This window comes from Rhinolophus sinicus, chromosome 6 (assembly GCF_057876585.1).
Source record: "Rhinolophus sinicus isolate RSI-liver-muscle chromosome 6, RSI-T2T, whole genome shotgun sequence".
Lineage (NCBI taxonomy): Eukaryota > Metazoa > Chordata > Mammalia > Chiroptera > Rhinolophidae > Rhinolophus > Rhinolophus sinicus.
In genome coordinates, this window is record NC_142506.1 from 46,915,060 (window position 1) to 46,933,278 (window position 18,219).

General features: G+C 51.1%; 1 long non-coding RNA gene across 1 annotated transcript; it reads right to left on the reverse strand.

Annotated features, from left to right (window-relative positions):
- Positions 1 to 10,305: 10,305 nt before the first annotated feature.
- LOC141567828 (uncharacterized) lies at positions 10,306 to 13,998 on the reverse strand. Its single transcript, XR_012490680.2, has 3 exons — positions 13,865 to 13,998; positions 12,762 to 13,071; positions 10,306 to 12,365 (listed from the first exon to the last, which is right to left on the reverse strand). It is a non-coding gene; the product is annotated as an uncharacterized LOC141567828 (long non-coding RNA).
- Positions 13,999 to 18,219: the final 4,221 nt, after the last annotated feature.

The window sequence follows — 18,219 nt, forward strand, 5'->3', positions numbered from 1 at the left end:
TGTAACTGTGCACAAATGACTTGACCTGTCTTAGTTACTGCATCTGCATCTATCAATCGCCAATCATGACGAGAGCTGTGGGGAGAATCAAATGAGAACATGGTCGTGAAAGCACCACTTGAGTGATAGCAGTTCTGTCCGGTTGAAAAATGGACCACATGGGTAAGCTTCTGAGTCTTTACCCAAGGAGTTTGAGAACTGATGCCCCCGAATCCATTTCTGGGATGTGGGAAGACAATTTCATAATCCAATGTTTCCAGTGTATGGGCAGCAAAACTTCCTCTGTGAAATCCAAGACATACACCCCATGCCACATTGTAAAGCTCTAGAAGATGACAGGAAATTCCCACACGTGTAAGTATCAGAACACATGCTTGGCCCCAAAATAATTCCTTGCAGACCCATGATTGGAACTTCCATCGCACTTGTGGCTCTGAGGTGGCCCTGCAGGGAGACACAGTAGGTGGGGCACCAGGGGCTCAGGCTGTTGGCTTTGGTGTCTTTTGGGAGCTTCCAGTTCATACAACAGGGAAGAATGAACAAGTCCTTTAAAGCTACAAGCGGAGTCAGTGGCCACAGAGAGCCCTGGCGCTCCTGCCCCGTGGACCCCTCTCTGGTCAGTGGCTCTTACGACTCACACAGGCCCATCCTCTTCAAATGCCTCTTCTTAGAAGAAACTGTGAAACTCTTACCATTGCATTTTATCAACCAGAAGAGAGGCAGACGTGGGTCCTTCCTCACCTGCGGGTAATAGGATCAGCCTCATTATGGTGCCTCAGGTCACGTGAGCAAGGACCTGGCTGTGAACAGCGGTGGGCTGGATTGGAAAGGACAAGAGGCTGTCTGCGGAAAGCTGTCTACCACATCAGGTACACAACCGTGGCCAGTCTGGGCCACTCCGTGAACCAGCAGTTACAGGGACCTGCTCTGACTCACAGGGCAGGAATCGACCCTCCTTGAAAAACATGGGGTCTGAGCACGGGAAAGCTGCAGGAGAGCCCTCCACCCTTGTCCACGATCTGAAAGCAAGACTTTAAGAAACACTGATGCCCGAACCACCTGGAGGTAGGCATCTCAACTCCCATGTCCGCGCCCGTCCTTTCCTTTTCACCTCTCAGCCCCCCCCATCATAATCCACAGTCCGTCTCCAGCTCAAGCAGACACCTCCACGTCCTCCCGAATGCCTCCCTCCTTCATGCCCATGTCAGCCCATCAGACAAGCAGGCCAGTGCTACCTCTCCAAGCTACCTGATCAACGCTGCCTCCCTTTGCACCCACAGTCACCCCGGGACCCACAGCCAGCGACCAGGCCCCTGCTCACCCCCCTTCATCTCCTGTCACCAGGCAGGAGCAGCGTCCTTCTCACTAACCTCTGAACAGGCCACCACCCTTCCCCTCTCAGGGCCTTCACACAGCTGTCCCCTCCCTTGGGAATGCTCCTGCGGGTCTGGCTCCTTCTCATCATTTGGGATTAGCTTGTGCAGATGCCTCATCTGCTCCCCCATCGACAGTTGGTCCTCCCCTCCCACCTGTCCCCCTAGCCCATGTCTGTCACATTATGTGTTTTATTTTCTTCATAGCACGTGGCCTCTCCAGAATGATATCTTCTTCATGTTATGTGTTGATCATCTGTGTCCTGTGAGCTCCCTAAGGCCAGGGAACTGTCCCCCAGGCACCGGGAACAAGTCCTGGGCCAGCCCAGGGTGCACAGAAAGTCCTTGTCACCACTCCCAAGAGTCCAGCAACTTCAAGCAAACTAAGCTCGTTAAAGTCCTGACACCTCCTGGGTCACCAACGGCCAGTTTCAACACCTCAGACCACAGGCCGTGACCCAGTTTCTGGCAGTGTCAGAGGCCCCTCCATGCTGAGGGAGAAACACTGAGCCTCCCCTACCTCTAGAGGCCACCCCTTGCCCCCAGGAGTTGGGGACAGGCTGAGGGCATGGGTTCTGGCCACAGAGCCAAGCGGGGAGCCCAGTCCCCCACGCTCCAGAGCCCCGGGCTGGACAGCACCCTTCTCCCTTTCTTGGCCTCACCACCTGGCTGGGCAAGCTTTTCAATATGCCCATCTGTAAGACAGAGACAAAGAATGCTTTGTCACCCCACCTACTTCTCACGGGTGTTATGAAACAACTATTTACTTGGAAAACACTTTGAGCAACTTGGGTAAAGGTGCCCGTGGCTGCAGTGACGCCTGCTGCACCCGATCCAGGCCAGAGGGCTGTGCCAGCTAGTTATCCGGTCACCGCCTTGCCTGCCGGAGGGGTGGGTGGCAGGAGGCACGCAGCCTCTTCTATGTCACCGAGCTTGTGTCACTAAGATTGTTGGCCACGCTGTGGTCCCAGAATATGCCACGAGGTGTGTGTGGATTCCTGGGGCCGCCTGACCCACTGATTTCAGCAGAATATGAGCTCTCCATGGGCCTGGACAGAGGCCACCAAATGCCAGCCTGCCCTTTCGCCAGGAAGGAGAGCTAAGGGTTACGTAGGGATAACCTGCCCGAGCTCATGCCCTGTGGGGCGGGGAGCTGGGAACAAAGGAACGCTGTGCTGGCTCCCAGCCTGTGGAGGGCAGATCTTAACCTGCAGGCACTCAGGTGCCCTCACCAGCAGCAGTGGCAGCAGCCACCCCGTTACCGTGACAACCATACTCTGCCCCCCAAAAGGGGACAGCCCCAGCTCTGAGCAGGCCTATGGCGGGGCTGCCCTGAGCATCTTGAAGCTGAGAATAGGGAAGAGCCCAGACGCCAGCCGTGTGAGGGGCCAAGGGCCACGTCTGCCCTTGAGTCAACAGGCAAGTAGTCTTCGCTTCCGACTGGATGCTGGGCTCCAAGCCCCAACAGGTCCCTCCCTGCGGCCTCCACCCAGGGCTGCTGCTGCCCTAGCGGGTGGCGAGGCTTGAGCAGGCAGTGAACAACAGACAGCATGTACATTTAATTATAACTCTCCCGGCTAGGGAAGGCTGGCTATATACAGCATGTCTGCCTGTTACTAATTATATTTATTTTCAAAAGAAGGGGGGAGGGGGAGGCGTGGAATCTTCTGAAGATGAGTCAGAAAAAAAATCTTCATTGTTATGAAAGCAGGGAAATGTCTCCGGAGGGTGTCTGTAATGCATCGCCGTCACCTCCTGACAATGGAAAACCTGAGTGCTCAGCAACCATGCTGGTAAACACCTCATGGTGGCTTTCCTGGCCCAGAGTTCCTTCAAGTCAGTGCCTGAACTGCGTGCCAAAGCACGATCAATGTGAAAGGCCCTCCCGGACGGATCGGCGCTTTAGAGCCTGGCGGAGCGTCCCACTCCTGCAAAGACAGGCCGGCCGGCATCTGCTCTCACCTTAATGGCGAGGCAGCCGTCCAGCTGAAACACAGCGAAGGTTTTCCCTCATCAAAGGAAAAAAGCATCCTGACCAGATGGCCGGAATGAAAAGGCTCGTCTTCAGCCCCCATGCAGCCAACGGTGTTATTAATAACAACACCACGAATGCCACAAATCAGACAAGAACACCTAGAAACCCAAAATAATCAGCCACGTGCAGCAAAAGCCGTCTGCACTTTGGAGGCAGTTAGATAACTGTGCCATCTAATTTCAGCCGGACGTGGGCCTCACACACATGTGGCCTCACACCCGTGTCTGCGTGTATATCTGTGTGCGGAAGGTGCACACGCTTGTTTTAGAGGACCTGTTCTTCGGGCCCCTCAGCCTGGCAGTCCCTCCTCCTTCAAGACAAATGTGCTGCCCTCCTCCCCACACAGACACCCATGGGGTGAGCAAAGGGAACTGAAGGTGACACCTCCACCCAGGAGAGCCATTCAAAATGTTCAGAATGAGTTTTCCAATAATTTGTTAAAGAGTCACACTTGTTTTGTTTGCTTTCTTCCAGGAAGGCTGCACTGTTTTGGAAAAGGGGAGGGAGGGGAAAAAATGTGAGTTCATTTCCTGAGTCTTTGAAATCTTTCTCCTTAGACGGCACTAAGCAGCAGTGGCCAGAGAGCACAGCACTCTTAGGTATGCAGCACGCGTGCAATGAAGACCGGGACTCGTCCCCACGCATGCTCTTCACAGGCCATCCGCAGGCCAGCTGGACTGAGCCATGGGATGGCGTGGAAGGCGATGGGAGCCACCAGCTCTCCACCTCCCTCCCAAGAAAATATTTTTGGGGCCAGTTGTTTTTGGAATGGGTTTCCCTGTCTGTCCAGGAGAGGCTGGATTATTAACTCAGTTTATCTGAAAGAGAAAACTGAAAATGTCCCTGGTCACTGATTGTTAGGGACTCAGGAGAGAGGCAGCGAGCAGCTGACACTTGTCCAAGTGCTCTTTCCATAAGTGTTTTTACCCATTTTGTGTAGGAAACCCATGAAGCAGATGGTGGTGTGGACATTTCACAGGCAGGGCTCCAGGAGGCTAAGCAGCGAATCCCAGGGCACCTCCCCCTCCCCCACAGACTCAGCCATCTTTCCTGTCACGTGCTGTCTAGCCATCCGTCCCTCTCCTTCATTGCTTAGTCAGCATCATACACAAACGGTGTTTGTGGAACGAGTTGGCCCATGTCCGTCTGTTCGTCTACCCCAACTAGGATGAAAACACCATGAAGACAGGGCCTGGCTTTGTACACAGACGATGCAATGGCCGGCACAGAGCCTGAGCACGTAGCTTTCAGCATGTATTTGTCAGATGAATGAAGGAATGAATGAATGAACAAAAAGCTTATGGCCAGAAGGGGAAAAGAAGACTCAAAAGAGAAGCATGGCAGTCTCAAGCATGCCAGCTGACACAGCAGGTTCATTTTGAATGAAACTAGTGGCACAAGACCCCCACCTGAGGAAATGACATGGCCTGGAGTGCCTGGCCACTGGCAGTGATGAGGCAAGCCCCTGCATTTCCTATGAGACTGTGCAGTGTGCACAGGGAGTGTCCACCACGTAGCAGATGGGGTCCAAGCACCCTGGGGACAGATAGACACTCAGGAGCTGAGTCAGTAAGTCAGGACACAGTGTGGGATCAGGCCTGTCCGGCCTGCCATGAGCTCTCTGACCAGCTCATGGATGAAGCCTTGGTCAACTTTTCAGAGCAATGGCTCCAATTCCGGTTTTCAATTACAGCCAGCCTCCAAGTTTAGGAGACTGGCCACCGAGAAAGTCTCCTTTCTCCTCACCCTGGCTTCCCCTGCTCTCTCTCCTCCAGGCCCCCAAAGTGACTTCAATGACAGTGAGACTGAGGAGAAGAAAATGGACAGACGGACATGCAGAAGGGGGGACTGAAAGGAAGGAGGGGACCTTCCCGCCTTCCTTACCACCCTACAGGCGGGTTTTGCTCTCCACAGGCTTGTTCGTGTTTTGCAAAAGCATTTTGGGTTTCACCCCCAACACCAGGACTGCTGGGAAAACACAGGCCCGGCCCCCGGAAGGCTCCCAAACAGCAGTGACAGGGCAGCCAACCAAACAGCACAGCCCCCAGCCACCTCCCCTCCACCTGAGGTCTCAGCACAGGGGCACCGACCGGCTCTTGCCACTCCTGGGTCTGCAGCTACTACAAGTAGATGTGGGGAAGCTGGGCGGTCCCCACCTCACATAGAGCCAATTCCTCCCTTTGGCCTCAATTCCTGGTTCTGCTGGGTTGAGGTTTATGAGAAAGTGGATCCAGTTTCTAGGAGAAAGAAAAATGGGGAACTCATAACAAATCCCCATTAGTGGGTCCACATTCTGTTCCTGGATCATACAAAGTAAATGTTGAAAATTGGACTCAACACATCTGCTCTCCTCCGACAGGTGGCCCTTGGAGCTGCGGCCTATATAACGACTCCAGGCCGCGTGGGCCAGGACACACAGCAGAGAAGACCGGGCGACACAGGATTCACTGGTGGAGGTGTGCCTTCTACCACAAGCTCTCTCCAAAGGGCCACTTGGCTCCAACATATCATATGACTTGTTCTTAGAGTTACATTTTAACTGACAAAGTTTAACAACAACTATGACTTACGGCCTTCTAAAATTGGCAGCAGAAAAATGAACTGAGGAAGTAATGGAAAAAAACCACAAGTGAAGCCACTCTGTATTATGCACAATTCCTGTTGAGTTTTTTTTTCCTTTCCACGTGTGTGTGTGTGTGTGTGTGTGTGTGTGTGTGTTCGAATGGTAGAAAATATTTTCCAGATACACTGTCCTGGCGTTCCCGAGCACATGTTTATGCCAAGTTTATAAAAAGCAGCTGCAGACAAGGTTGACTGAAAGGATTGCTCTGCTGTCTGGCTTCCAGAAGGGCCTTCGGTTCTCACTCTGTCACCAGGACACAGATTTACCTCCTAAAATCCTACCCTTCTAAATCGCGCACCTGAAAAAGGACAAACCCATGGCTCGCAGTGACCTGGAGAAACACTGGCCTCCTGCTCCTCGCAGCCGTCACGTCACACTTGTGATTTGCAAGGTGCTTTAGTGACATGTGCTTTATCATTTTCAGTCATACAAAATCCTCACAGAGACACAAAAAGGAAAGTGTTCCAAGACTCATTTCACAAGTATCTGGATGGCGCAAAGGGCAAGGTGATTTGGGCATAATCGGTGGACATTTCTGAACTGTTTAGAGCATCTGGGGGGCGCCTCTGTGGGTCAGCCTGGGTCAGACTGTCTTTCCGTCCTCTCGCTGTGGGTTCAACAGACACCGTTTCCATTGGTCTAGACTCTCCAGACCCTTCCTTTCACCCCTCCACGCAGGTTCCCCCCACTTCGGCTCCAGCCTCTATTTCTCCTTTATTCACTGCCCCCCCCGCCCCCCTCCCACGCCCTGGGAAATCCCGAGCAGCTGCTCACCTGCACTCAAGTCCAGACTCTCACTGGCCTAGGTGGGGACTTCACTTCCCTCCCTCCCCCACACGGGCTTAATGAAGACAGTAATAACCAGCCGTGTAGCTTTGGGGGGCGGGGGGTGACTAATGGTTAATCTCAGGAAGGCCCTTTGAAGGTGAAAAGCGGGTATTACTCATGGGGTTGGAGGCTCGCACCTGCCCCAGTCTGGGCCTGAATCAGCAGAGGATGACCGCCCACCTGCAAGCAGGCTGGGCCAGTGGGAGTCCCTGCTCAAGGTCAGGTTTGGCCAACAGGAGGTGTGTGGAGAGCGCATCTAGCACATCAAGGGACACTAGAGGTGTCTGCGCAGGTGCTGTGTGGGCCACTCCGTTTGGAAGCTGAGTGCATCTCATAGGCGGTCACAAGGTTTAATAAGCCTTGAAGTAACTCTGCCAAGAGGGCAGAATATCAGTCAAGACAGTATTTCCTGGTCATTGTTTCGGGGAAAATGCTTTTCACACAGCTAATTGCTCCCAAGCATGGAGTTTTCTCCTTCCTCTGGAGGAAGGGAGCCGAGGGCAGGCAACTTGGGGCACCACTAGGGCCGGGTGTGAGGGGAGACAGCTGGGCTTTCTCATCCACTCCAGCTCAGGGTTTCTGAGGGCTGCCCATTCCCGCCGAAGAAGAAGTGGCAGCAAGAACTGGGAACCAGAGCCGGAAACAAGTGTCTGAAGGAAAGGGTCCTTTGTGACCACACCCCGTTATCTTGGTCCAGGGGGTTGTGACACAGTGGCAACTGGGAAGCCCAGAACAGGGAGATTTTAAGCCACACAACCTAAAGCCAGGACTCCTTGAGAGGCCCATTTCCTGCTCGGCACCTTCTCCCAGCGACCCCTCTGCACAGCCTGCGCCCCCTCTCACTGCTGTGTTCTTCCTTCTTCCAGAAAACAGGTTAGGCAGCCAGGATTTCAGGCTTGCTTTCTTGGATCTCCTGGCTTTCATCAGTTTTTCTCCTCCTGCATGTTACCTGGAAGCCTAGAGGCCCCCCCAGACACACAGAACGATAAAGGTCCAAAAAATGGGATGTTAGGCTGGGAGCGTAATGTCAGGGAAGAGGGCCAAGGGGGTGGGTGCAGGGGTCGGGGGAGCAGAGCAGAGGAGCCGTCTATGAAATGGTTCTGTTCGGTTCGGTCTGGGAGGAGGTGGCTGGAAACGACAGTTTGGATCAGAACGGGGAGCTGTGCCTGCGGAGCAGCCTCTTTTCTCCAGTTCTAACAGCGCCATCAAGTGGCGCTGCGGGCAGGCGCGCGCCAGAGCCCGGAGCTAGAGCGGATCCCGCGGAGAGAAGCAAGAGCTGTACAGAGGGCGCCCTGCAACTGCCGCCTCAGTCACGTAGCCAAACACCTTCCCTAGCACGGTCTGCAAGGAGGTGGGGACGATATCCCCCCAAGTATAAAAAATAATCCTCATGGCTACGGGAGATCAAGTTGGCCCCGCCCCTGCAAATGTGCTTCCTTTAGCCTGTCTGTCTACACACGGGAGCGTCGCTGGGAGGCGTTAGGACAAAAGTCACAGTCCCACGAGGCGCACCGAAACACATTTTCAACTTGAGACATGGTCAGTGACCAGAGAAGGCCTGCCTTTGCCGTCCCATCTCCTCTGCGTTCCAGGAGAGCTGAGCACACCGGAAGCCTGCCCAGAATCCCTCTGGCTACATTTCTGGCATTCTGCGAACTTAATTACATTCCTTGTGTGTGTGTGTTTTTTCTTTTTAGCTCTGCAAATCAAAATCAATTCACCTTAGGAATAAGAAAGTGGTTTTCTTTCTAATGAGAGGAATGTAAAAGAAACAAAAGACTTTCCCGGCAGTTGTGTGTTTGGGTAACTGAGAGTGAGGAGGGGGTGGGGCAGGAAGAGTGAGAACATTCCAGGAGGAGTCCGTGGCCCTGGGGCAGGTCCAAGCCCTGACACTAAGCGGCTGTGTACCTCTGAGGGGGTGACCTCACTCGCTGGCCTCATTTTTCTGTGCAAACAGGAGATAGACCTAGATCCATGGTTTTCTAAACTACTGTCCTCAGGCCCTGGGGGCAGGGTGCCAGGTTGGTGGGACTTTGGCCCCCATCCCCTTTACCTGAACAACTTTGCCTTTGTTCATCTGTCATAGTTGGCTTGTAGGAAAGGTCTCATTTGAACAATGGGTTACACAGCATCAGAGCCCTTTTTGGGGGGTCTGCCCAGGCCGTGACTTTCAGAAGAGTCCACCAAGCTGGCAGCACTGAGGCCCTAACACTGCATTTGGGCTTCGTGACCGCAGACCCACTGTTGGCACTAGAGATGGACATCTGCCCCAGGTGAACCAACCTGATTCCCCCTCCCCAGAATTTGAAATTGGGTCAGATTGGGTCAAAGTCATTCTGTTAGAGCTGAAGTAGCCACTGGGACAGCAACTTGGATCACCTAATGGAGGAGCCCAGAGCTCGGGGCACCATGTTCTCCTACAGAAAATTTCTCCTGTTAAAAGCTTTAAAATCTCTGACGATAGCCGAGATATGGAAGCAACCGAAGTGTCCATCAATAGACAAGTGGACAAAGAAGTGGTAAATATGTACAATGGAGTATTACTCAGCCACAAAAAAGAATGAAACCTTAACATTTGCAACAACATTGATGGACCTAGAGGGCATTGTGCTAAGTGAGTAAGTCAGACAGAAAAAGACAAACACCCTATGATTTCAGTTATATGTGGAATCTAAAGAACCAAAATAAACAAACAAAACAAAACAGAAATAGACCCATAGATATGAGAATAAACTGATGGTTGCCAGATGGGAGGGGGATTGGATGGATGAAAAAGGGGAAGAAATACAAATGGGTAGTTAGGGCATATAGTTAATACTGTCATAACTATGCGGGGTGTCAGGGGTACTAGACTCATTGGGGTGATCATTTTGTAAGTTGTAGATATGTCTAATCACTAGGCTGTACACCTGAAACTAATATAATATTGAATATCAACTGTAACTGAAAAGACCTAAATTTTAATTTCAAAAATATTTTGTTGTTCATATCTATCTGGACTACACTTTTAAAAATTTATTTGTCCTGAAATCTTCCTCCCAAGGACTTAAATATCTGTAAATGTGCTAGTTCATGCATTGATCCATTCATCTCTTTTCTTAGATGCTCTGACATATGCCAAAGAAATAAATGGAAAAACTCCCTTCACTAAGGTCTTGCAGGGTGGAATTTGAAGAAATCATAATTTTAAATGCCTATTTCCTAAATTAGGCTTTCTTTTTTTTAATGTTTCCTTTAAAAGGCTGCTTTATTGGCTTAAGTGGCAAATTTATAAAGTTAACATGCCTTGATCTATTCAAAATTATGATTACATTATTAGCATAATGACAATTGCACATGTACAGTTAATATTGCACACATACTGTATCCAAGGGGTTCTTCTTAGATTTAAGATTAAAACCCATAATGCCTTGAATAGCATGATCACAAACGCCCACTATTTAAAAACAACAAATGTATATGCTTTACAACACCTCCCCTTCTTTCTTCATCCCAAAACTAAATTAGAGAACACACAACAGAGAAAAAGTCACATACTCTCAACTTGAGAAAAAGCTTTCAGTGTACTTGAGTATTTATCAAACTCTGAGTCATGACCCAAGAGTGGGCCCTGAAATTGGTTTTGTAGATCAGGACCAACATGTTCGAATTTCTTTGAAAAAATTAGAGCATGTCACCTGCAGTAGAGCGAAGTACTTTATATGAAATCTGCCTTCGGTTACATAAATGTGTGTGCGGGTGAGGCTGTCAAACGCACGTCTCCCTGTGGGGCTCAGTCAGGCGTCTGTCACGGCTCCAGATTCACCCTGCCACCCTCCCCTCCTGTCCGCCACCGACCCCACACACGTGCATGGGACACATGCACTGGGGGCACCTCCACATCATTTCACTGCCCCCACATCCCGGCAAACTCGCAGGGCTTTTCAAGACTGACTCAGTTGTGACTTCCTCTCCTCAGAGAGCCACCCCAGTGATTGGCCAGGTCTGCCACATTTGATTCCCAGAGCACATCACATCTGTTTGGCATTTGGGTTTGGGTTTTGGGGGGTAAGGAGGCAGGTGCCTGGTGGGATCTGCAGAGTCTAGGAAGCCAGGCTTGAAAGCCCTGGTCACTCTGGTCGAGCTGCTGTCGGGCCCAGATGACAGAGCTGCCCAGTGGCTGTTATTCTCACACAGGGTCCGTATACATTCCTGGCCCTATAGTGGCGGTCTCTGACGGCCACATAGCAGAGAATCCAGTTGAAAGTGATGTTTTTGCTCACATGACACAAAATAACCATTTCACCTGTTTTTCTCTGATAGGACTGAAGGATGGGATTTTTCTTGGCGTAGAACAGAGCAGGCTTGCTACTAGAATCATGGACCTGGGAGCTGGCTTCACCTGGCAGTCATCAAAAGGAGCCTCTCCGGGCCCAACCTAAGAATTAAGAACCTGCATCTTAACAAGACCTCAGAGATTCGTGCATCTGTTTAAAGACTGAAGAGCTGGAATTCAGAAATGCTGGCGCACTAACTGACATTGGCTGCCACAGTTTTCATTGGGCCGCAGTGAGAATGTCCTTTCTCGGCAAGCACCCCCGCTCACTCTGACTGTATTCCCTTTCCATTACTGTTTTGGCATAAAAATGTGCTTTGCTTTAGGAAGTGAGAGTGATTGTGATTGTGGATGGAGTTTTGTTTTGTGCCATGTCTTCAGTTGGCAAAATAAAACTTGGTTACCTGTGCCAGCCTTGCAATTTTTCCAGCCATGAACCCAAAAGCCTGGGAACAACTAGTAAAAATGAAGCCGGAAATGTGTGTCACTGATTTCTGTGTTGTCAAAATTGGAAAGGGGTGTTCCATGTTAAGGTATGGGTGCAGCGGTGTTTGCATAATCGTTCATAATTCTGGAAACTCCAAGGGGTGCCTACTTGGTAGGGAGCATTGTGTGTTGCTCAGAAATAGAGCCAGGAAGGCAGTGGGCCGCTTGAAGGCGGAGTTCCAGAGCCCAGGCTTGCCTGCCCTTCAGCACACCCACAGACTAGCAGATTGCTGTAAGAGCGCCATAACCTTGCAAAAGTAGTACCTTTGACTATAGCAAAGTGGACATAATGCAATCTCATGAAAATGGCCCCAGCACTTAGGCACTTAAGAATTTTGAGGAGACAGCCTTCCTGTCTGGAGCCCCAAACACATCCTGGCTTGTCTGCCCCGACAGCCTCTCCGAAAAACCAGAGGGCCTGTTATGAGCAGGAACCCGGCAGGTGAGGAAATCATGCAGTGGGGTAACAGAAGTGATTTGCCTGAATCAATGGAATGCTTGCAGTGATTCCATGCGATGGGGCTGGTATAGTGAGATGATAGAAGGCCAGGCAGCGAGCAGTGTGGCTGCGGGCCCTGAAGGGGAAGGACAGGCTCATCTCCACTGCACGGACGCCGGGCCTCCCGCTGCCAGTGTCCTGGGATTCTCAGCATTCCAAAACCCGGCAAATGACAAAGGCAGTGTTCATGGCATTTCAGAATAGACCTGGAAATTTTAAATGTCAAAATGAATGATATGGAAAGACTTGTGGGAGAAGCAAAGAGGCAGAAGCTGAGCTGGGAAAATGGAAAGGCATGGGGTGCCAGAGGGACCGCTGGTTCACACGTCCGTGGGGCGCAGAGTCTTTGAATAAAAAGGACACTCAGAAGCAGAAAAACATCTTGAGCTGTCACAAGAAGCAGTGATGTGGCAAAAATGTGAAGATTAATGTGGTCCCGGTGGGGAAAGCTGGGGCACGTGTTATTGATTTTATCGAGGACCCAATGTCTGAGTGGGAAGCATCTGATCTGCACGGGGATGTCACAGAGCAAGGCGTGCTGTTACCCCAGCTGACCCGGACCCAGGCTTTGTGTCTGATCTCATGCAGCAGCTCCGACTCACCTAGCACGAGGCTCCAGGTCCACGGAAGCTTCCACAATGAAGGTCAGATTTGTCACTCGATTGCCACTTTCCATGTGGGCCCCTCAAGAGGAGGGGAGAGTGACTGTGAGAGTGACTGTGATTGTGGATGGAGTTTTGTTTTGTACCATATCTTCAGTTGGCAAAATCCAGCCTCCCAGAGCCTTTTACCATTCGTGTGAGGACGTGTCCTGTACTTCGAGGCAGGAAACCAGGGCTGCAGCCGCGCTCCACTCTGCCCTCTGCGGCTGGGGGTCAGGGACAGCCACCTCCCTGAGCTTAGTCTCCTCACCTGTAGATGACAGGCGTGGGCTGGGCATGACGACATCCCCTTTGAATGGCAAGGTTCTATGAGTCTCAGAAATTTGAATCCTCAAGTTTAACCTGAGCGGGAAGGCAGCCCTTATGTTTCCACAATGGGTTCCAACTTCCAGAGTATTTTTTAAAATACCGTTTAAACCTCACAACAATCCTACAAATTAAAAAGTTCCGTTTTATAGATGAGGAAACAAACCAAAGCCTTCAGAGCTGGTCAGTGGTCCCTCGTGCCCGTAGAGAATGTCACCCAGGAAGGAGGCCATGGGCATGTCCCACGGTAGGTCTGTGAGGTGGCCCCGGCCAGGCTGGCACCGTAGCAGTGGGTGTCTGGCCACTCTCCCCTGTTGGCAGCACTCCCACACTTTTCTTTCTCAGCAATGCTCCCTGCAAAAGCCCCACTTTGCCCAGGCCGCCTGGAAGTGCTCCCCACTCTACTGCCCTGAAAGCCCCAGGAAGGAGGGACTTGGTCTGTCCTCTCAGTGGTTCCCCAGCACCTGACACATAGTGTCAATAAAGATCTGGAACTGACCACACCTCTTCCGCCCATGCCAAGCCTGACCCTTCCCCTCAGATCTCTTTCTTAGTTCCTGCTGTTCCCAGCTCATCCCCACCTTGGCCCCAGAGCTGGTGGCCAGCTTCACCCTTGTTGGATCTGGGACTTCACTCCCCACCCCCATTGACCACCTAGCAGCCCAGGCCAGAGCCCAGGGGCCCACCTTGATGATTGTAGGGAGGAGGGCAGAGAATAGACCCTTGGGGCTCCTTACCCTCTGTCATGTCACAAACACACAGCCAGGTTTCCAGGTCAAGAATGGGGACCAGAATGCCACTACCTCACTCCCTGAAAAGGAGCTGCTGCTGAGACCAGGGCGCAGGGCCTGATGCCGTCATACTGTCTCGCCCACATTCACCACTCAGATAACCAGTGACCTCTGAGAATTCACCCCAAGGCCTCCACACAACCACCCACCCCCCATCTACCCAGCCTGTCAGTGGGAAAATATCTCAGCTTGGTCATCTGCCATTAAAAAAATAAACAGATTCTTCTTTAAAAAAATGCTCATTTCCCAGCCATCCCCACCCCCCAGCCCCCAGAACACTGACACCATGATCAGTCCAAGAGGACCCAGGACAAGCTGTCACATTCTGTCCTGATCCCATAGCACCCCCTGCCTCCTGCAGGACGGGGAGTGTGGGGCGGGCCCCCTGTTGCCAGGCGTTCTGTTTGGATTCCTGTCTGAGGCCTCCCAAGTGATCCGTCACTTGCGTCACCCACACTTGTGCTCAGCTCCCTCAAACAACACCAGCTTTGGCCTCTCAGGGAAATCTGCCCACTGGTCCGATCCCTAAGGCCCCCTGATGGGATGACCTGGGTGACCAGTGCATCCCTCCCGCTCAGCTGAAGTCACACTGGCGGTGTGGGGGCAGAGCCCCAGAAAGCAGTTTACAGGCTCTCGGCCTCACATGGAGGGGTGCTGGCTCGGGTAGTAGATGGCCATCAGCTGTGACTGATTGGCCGTCAGCTGTAGCCATTGAGCCATTAGCCACTAATATAACTGCTGCGGCTACGAAGGAGAGCCGAGGAGAGAGGAGAAGAGAGAAAGAATGGGGGCTAGCAAGAAGATGGTGGCTGGGCTGGCAAGTGTGGATGGCGGTTTGCGGACAGTGTGAATCCAGCCTCCATTGAGAGTATAGTGCCGCCAGAGAGAATATAGTGGTATGACTCCCCTACCTATGGCTCCGTGGGTGTTCCTTTTTGGCCACACCATATCCTGCGTTATCAGGGGAGCGGGACCAGAGACCCTGCACGCCTCCCCGCACAACACATGGCGCAGCGAGCAGGGTCTCCCGCATGACAAATGGCGCAGCGAGCAGGGTCTCCCGCACGACAGGCGGTCACCACGGTGTGTGTAGCTCCCGTTGGACCACAAGCCAGCAGCACAAGCCAGTTGAATACTGTGCCTGGAACACAGCAAACGCTGCATTAAATAGGGGCCCACACTGAAATCCCCCCTGTTCATGCCTTGGCTCCTTGTTCACGTTTCCGGCTTGTCCCTGTGCACACCTAACGATAATCATTCGCTTTTATTCCGTGTCTCCGGCTGGACTGTGAGTTTCTGTGAAGGGGAGAGAGTGTGTCGTGCAGGGTGTCATGCGAGGTCTCTGCTCCCACTCCCCATATAAGAACGCAGGATGTGGCTATGCCCAAAAGGAACACCCACAGAGCCATAGGTAGGGGAGTCATACCACTGTGGTCTCACTAGAGGCTGGGTTCACACGACGTGCGACCTGCTGTCCGCTTTTCTGCCAATCGACCCACGACTCTCCTCCACTCTCCTGGACTCTGCTCTCCTTCCCTCCGTAGCCGCAGCAGTTATATTAGTGGCCAATGGCTCAATGGTTACAGCTGACGGCCAACTAGCCACAGCTGACGGCCATCTACCACCCGAGCCAGCACCCCTCCACGTGAGGCCGAGAGCCTGGAAACTGCTCTCTGGGGCTCTGTCCCCACAGAGTGTTTGCTGGGCAGTCTTTGCATCTGCTGCAATGCCTTGTGCACAAGCAAGCCCACGAGAAATGTTTGTTGAGTGATTAAAAGAGTGAATGAAGCACATGAATGTGGAGGTCAACTAATAGGTGCTTAGGGAATTAAATCGTTGGTAATGGGGTAGTGAAGCCGGGAGGCTAAAACTTTGCAGTGCCTTAATTTGCCACTAGATGGTGTCCAAGCACACCAAGAAGATGCTTCTGAGACAGGCAGGAGGTGTGTGTTTTTGGCAGAGGGGTTTTGAAGAAGATGGTAGCAATTGACTGAAAGTCTGCAAACTTGCACAAATGAGCCAGTCTCAGCGGGACACACTGTATTAATCAGGATTCTCCATAGAAACAGAGCCAATAGGATATGTATAGAAAAAGATTTATTACAAGGAATGAATTGGCTCATGCAATTATGGAGGCTGGCAAGTCCAAAATCTGCAGTGTGGGCCAGCAGGCTGGAGACCCAGGAGAGCTGGTGGTGTAGATCAAGTCCAAAGGCCATCTGCTGGAAACCCCTTCTTGCTTAGGGGGTCAGGACTTTTTGTTCAGGTCAAGCACTCAACTGATTGGATGAGACCCACCCATATTAGGGAAGGCAATCAGCCTTACTCAGAGTTCACCAATTTAAATGCTAATCTCATCAAAAAAACCCTCCAGCTGACACATAAAATTAACCACCACACACACACACTTTGCACTGTGGGTCCGGAGTGGCCATGATTTTGCATGGAGACCGGCTCTCTCTCTCACTCTCTTCCTCTCCTAATAGCTCTGTAATGAATGAAAAGTGCGAGAACAAAGACCTGTTTCCTGCCAAAGAAATCAAAGGTTGCATTGATCAGTGTGTTCTTCTCACCTGCACCCCGGAGAAGGCAATGCAGGGAACAGACCCATGGCAGTGGTTATAAGCTACATTTCTGGGGGAACTACCCTTACCTGCCAGCGCTTCAATATACTGTTAGTCAATGTTTAGCAATTAGCTGATAATCCCTAAAGGCTTGTGAATTGACTGTAAATCATTTAATTGGAGATGAGTAAGTGGGAAGACAAAGGGAGGAATTTCACACCCTCAGCTGAAAATAGCTAAAATCAGAGCTAGAAAAGAGCTAGTAGCATATTCACTAATTGAATTATGTTTACATTTCCATTGGCAACTGGAAATATTTGCTTGTTTACAGAAAGCCTCCTGAATTCCACATAATTGTTCCAGTCGCTCTACTGGTCCTGGGTATAGACCCAGACTCGGCTGTTTCGTAAATACCATTTGCTAAGACAAGACACAAACTTGCTTTAGCTGCCAAATTATTTTCCTTCACTATAAAACTGCCAACAGTACCACCATCCGTAAAATTACTCATTATTCTCCTGTGCTGGTGTTTTAAAACAACTATTTTCAGGAAAAAACCTTTAATCTGTGTTTATACATTGTCAGTTAGCATAATAAAAGGGCTTTGTTTAAAGCAAAATTAGTTCATTTGTAACAGACCCACACAAACTATTGGGGAAAGAAAACACATCTAATCATGTGAGATACACTCTGTGGCAATCCAATTCATAAAATAAGGCTTCTAACTATAGAATATGAGTAGTGACCTTGTGGGGTTTCTGTCTTGGAAGAAAGACTTTGCAGCCTGTCCGTTGGTCCTGGGAGAGAAGGGAGGGACATAACAGCTGAAAAGGGACATACAGTAGGCATGTCCTTCCACCATGACAGACAATCTAGGCATAGTCTTACTAGGTCATACTCTGTCCCCAACAAACGGCAGAAATAATTAAGACCAATTCTGAGCAGTGGTCCTCACCTTGGAGATGGAGGTGAGTGCTGCCCACTAATAAACGTTCTGTGAGGTAAAAGGAATCCTCAGTAGATTATAAAACAATACGACTCCAAGCTAAATACTAAAACCCAGACTATAAGAATAACACAAAAGAGAGACTGAACAGATTACACAGGAAAGGCTTTAAATCATTCCCTTTCCACAGTCAAATTCTCCTATTTTGCATTTCCAGGAAGAAACCAAAAATTGCCGTCAATGAAAAAGGTGCAAACAGGACAAATCTAGGAAAGAAACTATCCCAAGTAGGAGTAAAGCCAAAAGGGGTCCTTCTTTGCCCCACGACTCGGCACACCAGTCCCGTCTGGCTGCATTGCAAACTCAAAGCCCAGGGGTGGGGTGGGGGGTAAGGGGTCAGCCGATGGCATTCTTTTTTCTTTTCCCAAAGCCCCCTGTGGCGTCGTCAGTCTGGCTCCCCGCTCTCCGACGCCCTTCTGAGTGTCACAGCTGCTGCTGCCCTGGCTGGCTCCTGCGTCATCAAGCCCAGGAGGACCGGGAGATGGTCCAGCGCCCCACCCGCCCCAACAGATGTGCTTCCTCCGGTTGTCAGCACAGGAAAAAGAATTGAGTGTGAAACTCCCAGGATCTGTGACAAACTGTGGTCTGGGAAGAAAAGCTCTGAAAACCTTTCTGATGCAAAAGACATGGTGAAGTGGATTGCAGTGAGGAGAATTCTGCTTTCCCACTGTGTAATGCACTTTCTGCAGTGACGGGGGAAGGCTGGCATCGCCAGCGGATCCAGTGCCTCA